We start from the raw sequence: 8062 nt of genomic DNA on the forward strand, positions 1-8062 counted from the left end.
TAAACAGGTAATGAGTTTGCAATCATTAAAAAAAAAGCAAAATTTTCTCGGGTGCTTATTGGGCCACGGTTTTAAAGTTCACATTAAAATTATGTGTTCCTACTTTTTATTATATTAAGTTTTGCATAGTTTTTCTGTGTTTCAAAATTGTTGTGAACATGCATGCGAAGCCGTGGCCAATTGCTAGTACTATAAATATAAAATTTGAATAATTTTAATATTCAGATGAAGTGAAAAAAGAATTAAAAAAAAGTTTTTTTAAAAAAGCTTTTATTTAAAAAATGCACTAAAAAGTAAAAATAGTTATTTATTCGACGAGTTTGAGTGTAAATCGGACGTTTTATTTCACGAGTGGTTTTTTAAACCTCGAGTAATAACGAGAGGTTCACCATCCACGAGGTGAAATAAATGAACCGATTTACACGAAAACAAGTTGAATACAACATTTTATTCTTTGAATTAGACTGAACAAGGCTTAAAATTGCTTAAAATCTGTTAAAAATAATCTGACGTTTCGTATTGAGAAATGCCAAACAGTTGTCAAAACTGTCTTACACAGGAGAAAAATCCGAAATTTTGACAGTGTCGAAGAATAAATAATGTTTTTCTATCAGCTTTCTCTTGTGACAGGAAAACATTGTTTTTTTACTTTTTTAGTACATTTTCTAAATAAAAGCTTTGTTTAAAAAACTTTTTTTGATTCTCTATTTATTTTTTTTAGTCTTTACTTATTCTAAACGTCTTTTTCTCTGAGATTTAGTTTCGCCTTTATTTTGCTGATTTGTGCAAACTAGTTTAGTGCTGTATGTGATAGAAAACAGCTGTTAGCATTGAAAGCACATCCTAACCTCTGTTCTGTTTATATACTCCTATCGTTCAAAATAAATGAGTTTTTAAAAAATTGCACATTTGTTTGTAACGAGACGTAATGAAAATGATTAGCTATTAATATATTTCCCAGTGACCAACATACCGTCAATGTTGGTATAAGTTAAGGTGTGTACACATCGAAAACTCATTTGTTAACATAACCTAAAACTTTAAAACCTCATTTAACCCCTTTAGGGGGTATTTAACTTCATAGAATTGCATTGTCAGGCAAATTAAGTAAGTATGCAAAATTTCAATTCATTGGAACAACGGGACCTATTCAAATATGGCTCGAAAAATATGAAACAGACAGACAGACAATAAAGCAAGTTAAATAAGAGCTTTCAAAAAGTATGATTATTATTATTGATGAAATATGAACCAATAACGCGAAAATTATTTATTGTGATTTTCACTTAATTTTACATTATTTTTAATGTTTTCGTGCGCTTTTCAATAGTTTTTACTTTTCATTTAAAGGCGGAAGAAATGGTAAAATTTATCGGGCAGTGTTACGGCTTATTTGATTAATTTTTCATTAAGAGAATTGACTCATCAGCTAACTAATTAGTATGTGTAATGATGAAGCTCGTTAGTGCCAATACCCCTCTGATGGTTACAAATTTATGGCTTGTTCTATTGTTGAGACACGTTGCCCACTTATCTGAATCAGCGTAGGTTGGTCTAGCATTAAAAATTATCGAGTCAATGAGAAATAAATCACGTAAATTGATCGTATTTTATAATTTAACACACTTTTATCCGGGTCTCAATTTGATACGAAATAATTTTTCCCCCGAAAATAAACATTTCAATCATGTAACCGGGATGAGTAATAGCTTTCATGTTATATTTACATTTTCGTTTTATATACATTTTAGTAAAAGAAGTCATCAATCACGGCAACATTACCTAATGGTATCTTTGTGTGCAAGAATCTGTACGTTTCCACTCATTTTAAAGTTAGTTAAAAATGAAGCCAGTTGAGAGAAATCGTATTTTTCGTCTTTGTGGATACAATTACGATCCAGTGCTCGCTTCATAAATTTATGTCAGTATGTAGGTTGTAAGTGGCAGTTACCGATCCTAGTTTACTACTATTGACCAGCGAGATGGTTTATTTTACACTTCCGGCCTCCATATAAAAATAATTTATCTGATTTTTCGTTTGAGCGCGGTAATTATGTTATCGAAATTTCTTCTGAGAAGAGAGCAGAAATTCAATAAAAATACCTGATTATGTGCGAGTCTTGAGATTAAAAACGAGCCTAGCTCGTGGATAAAAACACATTTTAAACTGATGTAATATGGAAATTGGGTTTTATAATCTGGCTAAATAAGCAAAGTGCTTTGGTCTCAAAGAGAGTGAGCAGACGAGCGAAATTAAATCGATTAACGTGGGACGGCAACTGGTACACAGCCAGAGGCTACAACAGAGATGTTGGGTCAGATTCTCCCCGGATTTATCCGGGATGTCGCGATGTGGTGTCACCTTTCCGAACCATTACTCGCATAATTACCACAAACGCAGTCACTGTATTTTCAATAAAACTTGCGGAAAGCAGCTTTTTTCATCTCATCTAACTCTCGAATTTTTCATTTGCGACGGCGGCTTAACGGTTCCATTTGCGGAAAGCTACATAAGGTACAACAATGCGCTTGAATGAAGATTGTTACAGTTGGATTATTTTGTAAAACTTGGCGGAGTCTTAAGGCAAGTTCGTGTTATTTCCGCGCTTCAGCATTATATTCAAATGCAAATCACATTAGCCACACTTCGATTACTCGAAATCGAACTGTATCAGTTGCTTCAGGCGTTCATTTAAATCGGCGAAGAATTTCCTGAAATTATGGTGTTTCTGTCGGGGTTTTGCTTCCTTTCATTGTGCTCCAAACAAAAGTTTGGGCCAAAAAATCGACTCACTGTGACAAATTGTTTGTGTGTTAATTTTTTCAATTGCAAGGTTTCATTAAGTTCCCTTTTTGTTTGCCTAGAGGCTGTGTTAATAAACCCCGGTTCTGATTGGGTGGCCTCGCAATATCTTTGGACGTTATCGTTACCCATGTCATCTATAATGCTAACTCCGAGTCATTAGTTTCAGGGTTTGTCGATAAAAGCTTGAGTTCAGCTTAAAAATCGGCACGATGGCCTTTTCTGATTCGGCGATTTGTTAGCTAACCTTTAGAAGTTGTTTTTCATTTGAAACCGAATATATGTAAATGCGAATTTGGTCTAAAGTAAAATAATTAAGCCCACACGCGGTCAAACAATAAAATATTTAGCACAACAAAACCAAGTAATTTTTTTAAATAACAATGAGTTTAATTGAGAAATACTCGGGGAATAATTGACCCGACTCGAGTAACTTTTCAGAGTTCATGGCGACTGACCTCCAAGTTCACAAACTAGTTACCTGGTAACTTGAAATCGGATTAATAGCAAATTGGATAACCATCTTCGAGTCGAGTTAACGACGTCGAGGAGTTGACCATTCACTTAAATTAATTTTAAAAGGTAATAAATACCGCCCTTTGCTCGAATCTGGAGATTTTCATTCAATGCTTGATGATAAATTGGCGTGTAACGGCGTAATGTGTGGCTTTTAGCATTCAAGCCAAGACCCGATTATTTATTAGCGTAGTAAAAGAGGCCATTATCTAGTCAATGTTTGTCGCAAAAGTGAAAACATGCTTGTTGTGTGGGTGATGTGTTATAATAACTGAACTTATATTATTAGAGATCGAACTCACCCACCTGAACCGTTTCATAGATCATTTGCCGAAACTAGAGAGCCCAATAATAAGTTAGACGCACGCTCGGACGAAGCTAATTACCTACGAGTGCATGCGGAGCTTCCAGAGATTTATTATTTTGCATTTCCGTAATGAAAAGCTTTGTTATTAATTTTCGAGTTTCCGAAAATAAAAAACACTGGTCTGCTACGAAATGCTCCTAAATAATAAAATATGAAAATTTTAACGTGCTTTCAATTCTTTACGACTTACATACAGGCTGTTCTGTCTAAATCTCACATTAGATGTATCGGGAGTTCTAATACTGATAGTCATCTAAAAATTTGTATACAACCCGTTAAGTCCTAATTAATGAAAATATTTTCAACATGACAGTACTTTCGGTTATACCAGAAGTCGTTATCAACTGTTTTTAATTTAAATAGAATGATATGTTTTTTACTGCATTTTTTAGATTATTTAAGTTATTTTAAAGAAGTTTTTATCAGCTTTCCTTATACCTACATTTAGTCGTTTTCGAAATATATTTGCGGTTTTTTGAAAATTTTTGGATTTGTTTCTTTGAAAAATGTTTTTTTTAGTCTAAAAGGTGCACCAAAAAATAAAAAATAATGTTTTTCTATCAGAGTTTAAAAAAACATTTTTTTAATTTTTTTATTTATTGCTTTTTAGTCTTTACTTATTCTGAATGTCTTTTTCTTTGAGCTTTAGCTTCGCCGTATTATGGTAACGCCATTATTTCGTTGATTTGTTTATTGGTATGTGATAGAAAATATCCAAATGGTTACTTTATTGTACTGAGTTTTTGTTGTGAGACTTTAATTGAAGAAATTTATATAACTAGGTGTACCTATTGCTCACCACAAATCCGGGTACGTAATGTAAATCTAATTTCTCAGTTTTCCCTTAACTAAATGAACTAATGTAACATAGTAGCCATGGAATAAATAACATTATTAATACCTATAAAAGAAACATTATTTTTTACTGTTTTATATAAAAGCTTTTTTCTAAAAAAACTTTTTTTTAAATTTTGTTATTTATTGCTTTTTAGTCTTTACTTATTCTAAAGGACTTTTTCCTTGAGATTTTAAATGAATTTAAAAAAATAGCGACATTTGTTTGTAACGAAACTTAATGAAAATGATTAGATATAAATAATTGCCCAATGACCAACATACCGTTAATGTTGGTATAAGTTACGATATGTACACATCGAAAACCCATTTGTAAACATAACCTAAAACTTTAAAACCCCATTTAATCTCTTTAGGGGGTATTTAACCACGTAGGATTGCATTGTCACGCAGATTAAGTAAGTATACAAAATTTCAATTCATTGGGACAACGGGAACTCTTACAAATTTGGCTCCAAAAATATGAAACAGACAGACAGACAACAAAGCAAGTTAAATAATAGGTTTTAAAAAGCACTGATACTTTTTCCGTTTCTAAAACTTTTGAAATTCTTTTTGGCTTATTTGAAAGAGAATGTTTCTTTGGTGTTCAAATTTCTAAAAAAAGTTAGGAAACCCTAAAATTTTAAGATTAAGTTTGAAGAAATTTAAACACCCATAACTCACAATTTTCAAAGGTTGCCATGGAAACGTGAGTAAAATATAAAAATCAAAGCTTTTCAAACTCAAATTTAATAAATTCATTTTGTTTTAACGGAAAGAAAACAACTTATCGTTTGTTTAATGAGAAATGTTTCTTTGTCAAACTGTGCAAAAATATTTGTGACTAGTAAGGAATTTCCGACGATGTCAAAAAAAACCAATATAACTTGAAAATTATCACAGGTATAGGGAATGCTAATACACCCCATTATAAAATTAAATTTTAAAAATTAGAGGATTAAAAAAATTGACTTATACCTTTAAAACTTATACCTGAAGGAAAAACAAAGGCTTTCTTTTTATTGTCCAAATACAATTTCTAAAACTCTAATATGGCAAAATTACCGATTTTTGAAGTGAAATGTACAAATCCAAAAATTTGCAAAAAATTATAAATGTTTCAAAAACGACAAAATTTAGGTATAGAGAAAACTAATGATGATGAATATCTCCTGAAAGTACTTCGAGAAATCCCACGAAAACACAATGAAAAACATATTTTACCATTTAAAATAAGAAAGTTGATATCGGTATAAACGAAAATGCCGCCATTTTTCAGCAGGGCTCAACTAGTTATAAGTTATGCGTTATGATATGACTATACAACAATTTTCAGATAGATATCATTATCAGAAATTTTTTGATATGAGGTTTAGACGAAACATTTTGTATATTTTATATAACTTTGTTTTTCCATTTCTCAAAGCTGAGAACTAGAGACAGCAGTGGCTCGTAAAGAATTAATACAAAATTCATAAAAACATTTTATAATAAATATCAAAATTACCAAAATCCAGATAGAAATGAAATTTTGTTTCCATTCGGTTTAAGCGAGAAACCAAGTGACTTTGAAAAATTTGTTTTTTGAGTTATTTATTTGTTTTTGTTGGTAACAATTTAGGCCTTCCTTTTAATATCTGAACCTTAGATTATAAAGACTATTTTAAAACAAGTTTCCAACAAGAACGTGTTTTCACTATTTTAAAACACACTTCTCATAGCAACATGTTTTAAATCAATGTTTTCACTATTTTAAAACACGCTTCCCATAGCAATGTACTTTAAATTAAAATGTTCCAACAAAATTTTTTTGAATAACACATGCGAAAACGCATGTGTTATTCAAAAAGTTCTCAGGTAACTAGGTATGCAACTCGCATACGCTCGTTGCATAACAACAGCCCTTGAACTTTGAACTTGTGTTTTCACACTCGTATTATTAATAATAATAACTAATAAAAGGGAAAAAATAATGCACATCATGTTGAATCCGAGTTTCAGACAGCGTGTAAAATAAGATTATAGTAACAATATTTTTAATGTGACTAGAGGTTATTTTTTGCCTGTAGTATTTGCGTATTTATCTTGAAAGAAAACAGCAATGGTTTTATCAGCTGCCATTTGCAAATAAAACACAAGTTTTTAGCGGTGATTTGTTGAACACCATGTGATTGGTCTGTTTTATAGAGGGGAGTGCACAGATCTAGGAATATCCAATGACAAACACCTTTTAATCGTGTTGCAATTTTTGTGCCGTAGATAAGCAAGAAGCTAGAGAAGAAAATAGTTTTGATTGGTCAAATTACCCCAAATTTCTTTTCAATTTTATTTATTATTATTTTTTTAAAAAGTGCTCCCGAAAGTGGGTCAAAATTCCGTCGAGTTGCCATAATCTGAATAAGAATCGGGTATCACACATATTATCCTCGAAGCCTTAAAGGACTTAAGGATCTAAGCGGATTAAGTAATAAGCGATGAAGTTACGAGTGAAGCGCGTGAAGTAGCGGACGAGGAAGTTAATACTTCCGTTTCCCTCCTGATCTGCGATAATACGGATTCCCTCCTTCCACCGCCAATTTTTATGTAAAATTTCGTGTCCATTCGCACGTGAAAGTGATAACGGCGACAAAACGACGCTTCCGGCGTGGCACCCACTGATTTTTGTTTGGATAACTTTATGACTCCGTAAATTCGCTGCAATATTGATATAGTTGTGTTATGGTGTGTTTTTCAAGCAGCGTTTGCTGAATTTATCTCGACGGGGGCTTCAACACCCACAGTGGATAAATATTTGCCCGCTTTCTTAATAAAACCACACCACGACAACAATTAAAAAGTACGAGTATTAAATAGCTTGTTCGAAGCTCATAAAACCAAACATGACGCTCGAAAACCAATAAAATTAATTAATGTGAATGAATAATTAATACCTGTTTTTAATTGTATCAACAGCCTCACTTATTCTGGTTACATATATTATTTGCATGATAAAACACACCAACGCGTCTGCAAAGTAAATAAACAAAGCACAATTTAAAGAGGTTTAAAAATTTACCTTATCCTTGACGGTTGGGTCATTCTTCTAATCAGAAAATATTTTATTACAACTTTTGGAACAAAGTCAAGTGTTTTATAAATAGAGCAAATCTGCGTAAAATAATGTCTGAAAATAAATGTAACGTAAATCTTGTTAGTGAAAGTGACGCAAAATTTCCAAATTTATAGATCAGGGAGCTGGAGTTGAGTTAATTAAGAACTCAATTAATGGCAAATATCAACTCGCAGCATTACGATTTAATGTCTGATATATACGTAATTGTCGTCTTTAACTTAATTGGCGTAATTTAGAAAATGCAAAGGCTCGTTAAATTTTTATTAGATTCATAATTGTGGGCGAGTACATTTAGCCTGAATAGTCGTTATAAATTTACAATATTTATTCGTTGTTATTACAGAAATATGTTAATTCGCATTACCATAAATACACAGGCAAGAAATTATCGCATTGACAAGACATTTTCATGTTATTGTCGTGTCTT

At 31.9% G+C, this 8062-nt stretch overlaps 1 protein-coding gene across 1 annotated transcript in view; it reads right to left on the reverse strand.

Annotated features, from left to right (window-relative positions):
* The window catches only part of Sou (Souji), a 218301-nt gene extending 212062 nt beyond the window's left edge, over positions 1-6239 (reverse strand). Inside the window, exon 1 of the mRNA XM_964215.4 lies at positions 6233-6239. The gene's annotated coding sequence lies outside the window, so the exon portion shown is untranslated. The remainder of the gene's footprint in view (positions 1-6232) is intronic.
* Between the last annotated feature and the right edge of the window lie 1823 nt (positions 6240-8062).

The sequence above is a fragment of the Tribolium castaneum genome, chromosome 4 (assembly GCF_031307605.1).
Source record: "Tribolium castaneum strain GA2 chromosome 4, icTriCast1.1, whole genome shotgun sequence".
NCBI classification, from domain to species: Eukaryota; Metazoa; Arthropoda; class Insecta; order Coleoptera; family Tenebrionidae; genus Tribolium; species Tribolium castaneum.